This window comes from Pongo pygmaeus, chromosome X (assembly GCF_028885625.2).
Source record: "Pongo pygmaeus isolate AG05252 chromosome X, NHGRI_mPonPyg2-v2.0_pri, whole genome shotgun sequence".
NCBI classification, from domain to species: Eukaryota; Metazoa; Chordata; class Mammalia; order Primates; family Hominidae; genus Pongo; species Pongo pygmaeus.
This window is the reverse complement of record NC_072396.2, coordinates 141,443,018-141,447,794: the sequence shown is the minus strand read 5'-3', so window position 1 is coordinate 141,447,794 and position 4,777 is coordinate 141,443,018.

The following is a 4,777-nucleotide window of genomic DNA, read 5'->3' as shown; positions in this document are numbered from 1 at the left end:
AAACTTAAAACTAGAAGGATAAGCAAAGTTATACCAAGCAAATGCATACAAAAAGAAAGCAAGGCCGGGTGCGGTGGCTCATGCCTATAATCCCAACACTTTGGGAGGCACACGCAGGCAGATCACTTGAGGTCGAGAGTTCGAGATCAACCTGACCAACGTGGACAAACCCGTCTCTACTAAAAATACAAAATAAGCCAGGCATGGTGGCGCATGTCTGTAATCCCAGCTACTCAGGAGGCTGATGCCGGAGAATCGTTTGAACCCAGGAGGTGGAGGTTGCGGTGATCCGAGATTGCGCCATTGCACTCCAGCCTGGGCAACAAGAGTGAAACTCTGTATCAAAAAAAAAAAAAAAAAAAAGGTGGCCTGATTCAGTCATTCCACAATGCAAGCATATATCAAAACAGCATGTTGTACACCGTAAATATAAACAATTTTTGTCAACTTTAAAAGTAAAAATTAAAATTAAAAATAAAACAGGCCAGGAACGGTAGTCCACGCCTGCAATCCCAGCACTTTGGGAGGCCAAGGCAGGTGGATGACCTGAGGTCAGCAGCTCGAGATCAGCCTGGCCAACATGGCGAAACCCCATCCCTACTGAAAATACAAAAATTAGCCATGCATGGTGGCAGGTGCCTGTAGTCCCAGCTACTCTGCAGGCTGAGTCAGGAGAATCACTTGAACCTTGGAGGCAGAGGTTGCAGTGAGCTGAGATTGTGCCAATGCACTTCAGCCTGGGCGACAAGAGCGAAATTCCATCTCAATAAATAAATAAATAAATAAAAATATGTTTTTTAAGAAAGAAAATCAGGAGGTTGGACTTCCTTCTTGGCCCAAGACATGGTAGACTAACAAAGACCAGATTTACCCTCCTACTTACACAACTTTAAAAATGAGTAAAATATGTAAAGCAACAGTTTCCAGACATTGGACAACAAAAAATATAAGAGTGATCATCTAGGGAAGGGGAACAAATAAGATAAGCCCTACTATTGCCTCCAGCTTACTTCCTAGATAAAATTTCCAGGCTGTGACACAGGGAAAAGGTATCCATACAGAGCCCTGCAGTCTCCTAGGGTTGAGAAAACAAAGTTCAAAGTCCAGGGAGGCCAAAGGCGCTAGAATTCGTGGAGCAGAGGACCAGAGAGAACAGAGCTGCACACAGATAAGTTTCTGGAAATATGTAGAGTTTTCCTTATGTGGTCCGTACATGCGTGTAAGGTGTGTCTGTTATTGATATATTGCCTCTCATCTCCAAATTCATGAGTTTTGCCCCCCATGAAAATAATTCAGGCCCTTTAAATAGTTTACCTCTACAAACTGGCACTAAAGCAGTTTGGTCAGTAGAGGGCGCTGGAGAGACATCGCAAGGGAAAGGGTTTTATTTCCTGGTTGATCTCGGCTCACTCCACAGGCTACTTCTGCTTTCTTTCAGCACGCTGCAACCCCTAATGAATGAATGAACCCAGGTATCACAACAAAAGAGAGAGACAAAAAAGCATCATGTGCCTCCTGATGAAAGAACACAACTGCCATCTCACCTTCTCAAAGAAGTCAAACCTGAATCTGATCAAGCCACTGGATCCAGCTGCCAATTTGCAAGAAACAGAGGACAGAGGAACATGCACAATGGATTGGATTGAATGATACAGGGATGGACAGATATGTGATAAATCAAATAGAGCAAAATGGTAACTGCAGAATATAGATGTTGAATAGATGAGTGTCCACTATATAATTCTTCCCTTTTTTTTTTTTTTTTTTTTTTTTTTTTTTGAGACAGGGTATCACTCTATCGCCCAGGCTGGGGTGCAGTTGCGCTATCACGGCTCACTGTAGCCTCAGCCTCCTGGGCTCAAGCCATCCTCCCACCTCAGCCTCCTGAGTAGCTGGGACTACGGATGCATGCCACCATGCCCCACTAATTCTTAAAAACTTTTTGGAGAGATGGGGTCTTGCAATATTGCCCAGGCTGGTCTCCAACTCCTGGGCACAAACGATCCTCCCACCTCAGCCTCCCAAAGTGCTGGGATTATACGCGTGAGCCACTGCGCCTGGCCCACCCAAGTTTTCTGTGTGTTTGAAAATGCTCATAATAAAATGTTGACAGAAGACATATAAAAAGAGTCAAGCCTAAACTATACTGTGGCTAGGCGTGGTGGTTCACACCTGTATTCCCAGCACTTTGAGAGGCCAAGATGGGTAGATCACTTGAGGTCAGGAGTTCAAGAGCAGCCTGGCCAACCTGGTAAAACTCCATCTCTACTAAAAATACGAAAATCAGCCAGGCACGGTGGTGTGCGCCTGTAATCCCAGCTATTTGGGAGTCTGAGGCAGGAGAATCACTTGAACCCAGGAGGTGGAAGTTGCAGTGAGCCGAGATTGCGCCACTGCACTCTAGCCTGGGCAACAGAGCAAGACTCCATCTCAAATATAAAAATAAAATATAGTGTCTAGGGAAGTACACTTAGGTGGTGAAACTACAAAAGAAACTCAAGGAAGTGATTAGCATAAAAGTTAGGATAGTAGTTACTTTGGGAGAAAGCAGCATGTTGTAAATGGGCAGGGACACATGGAATCCTTCTGAGGTACCTGGCCAAATTCTATTCTTGGCCCGGTTGTGGTTTACAAAAGTGTCCCCCTTATAATTATTCATTAAATGCTATTTCTGTTCTGTGTGGCTGTCTGTATTTTACAACAAAAGGGTTGTTTTTTTAAAAGTCCGTCTCCTTTGACCCAGCAACCACTTTAGGATAATTATTAATTACTAATTATCCTAAAGTAATTATCAGTAGAGAATCGTTTAAGCCCAGGAGTTGGAGACCAGCCTACCACGTTGCAAGATCCCATCTCTATAAAGTCCATATCCTTTGACCCAGCAAATAATTACTAATTATCCTAAATAATTAAGACTACATAGATGGCTGTACAACAATAGCTGTCATTTATTGAGTGCCTACTATGTATTAAACACTGCTCTAGCACTTTACAAGTATTATCCTATTTATCCTTATAACAACCCTGTGTATTATAGTACACACGATTCTTTATTAGAGACGGAGTCTCGCTCTGTTGCCAGGCTAGAATGCAGCGGCGCAATCTTGGCTCACTGCAACTTGGCTCACTGCAACTTCGGAGGCCTCAGCCTCCCGAGTAGCTGGGACTACAGGCACGCACCACCACGCCCAGCTAATTTTTATAGTATACGCTATTATTATTTCCATTTTACAGATGAGACTAAAGAGGTGAAAGAATGTTGACCACAGCATTATTAGTAAAAAGTATGGGTCACGCACAGTGGCTCACGCCTATAATCTCACAGCACTTAGGCAGGCCGAGGCAGGCGGATCACTTGAAGTCGGAAGTTTGAGACCAGCCTGGCCAACATGGCAAAATCCTGTCTCTACTAAAGATACAAAAATTAGCCAGGTGTGGTGGCACATGCCTGTAATCCCAGCTACTCGGTAGGCTGAGGCACGAGAATCACTTGAACCCCGGAGGCAGAGGTTGCAAGTGAGCCAAGATCACTCCACTTGCACTCCAGCCTGGGCAACAGAGCAAGACTCTGTCTCCAAAAAAATACAAAAATAACAAGTATAGATATAGATATAAAATGTGTATTATTATACATATATGAACATGGAAAGAAGTCCATCATAAACTTCTCAGTGAAGACATAAAAGATCACAGAAACATGTATATATATAATCTCACATTAAGTTATACACAGTACACATAAAAAGAATCTATTAAAACTGGAGAGGATTACGAGGAGACTCTTATTTGGTACTCTATACCAAATAAGAGTTTTGTAGGAGGTTTTCACAAGCCTATACTACTTTTGTAATTGTAAAAACCATAATATGTTTCATAGTAAGGAGGTGTGAGGTGGGGGTCTCAAAGATCTAGAGACCTACCTGGATCTCTGGCATGGTAGTGTGTCTGGAAATGGTGGGTTCTTGGTCTCACTGACTTCAAGAATGAAACCGCGGACACTTGCGGTGAGTGTGACAGTTCTTAAAGGCGGCGTGTCCGGAGTTTCTTCCTTCTAGACGATCAGATGTGTCCAGAGTTTCTTCCTTCTGGTGGGTTCATGGTCTCGCTGGATCAGGAATGAAGCTGCAGACCTTCGCAGTGAGCGTTACAGCTCTTAAGGCGGCACGTCTGGAGTTGTTCGATCTTCCCAGTGGGTTCGTGGTCTCACTGGCTTCAAGAGTAAAGCTGCAGACCTTCACTGTGTTACAGCTCATAAAGGCAGTGCGGACCCAAAGAACAACAGCAACATTTATTGCAAACACCAAATGAACAAGCAACCCAAGCGCGTTGCCCTGCTGGCTCCGACAGCCTGCTTTTATTCCTTTATCTGGCCGCACCTTCATCCTGCTGATTGGTCCATTTTACTGAGAGCTGATTGGTCTGTTTTACAGAAAGCTGATTGGTCCGTTTTGACAGGGTGTTGATTGGTGTGTTTACAATCCCTGAGCTAGACTCAAAAGTTCTCCACGTCCCCACTAGATTAGCTAGATACAGAGTTTGATTGGTGCATTCACAAACCCTGAGCTAGACACAGGGTGCTGATTGGTGTGTTTACAAACCTTGAGCTAGATACAGAGTGCCAATTGGTGTATTTACAATCCCTTAGCTAGACGTAAAGGTTCTCCAAGTCCCCACCAGAGTAGCTAGATACAGAGTGTCCATTGGTGCATTCATAAACCCTGAGCTAGACACAGGGTGCTGATTGGTTTAACAAACCTTGAGCTAGATACAGAGTGCC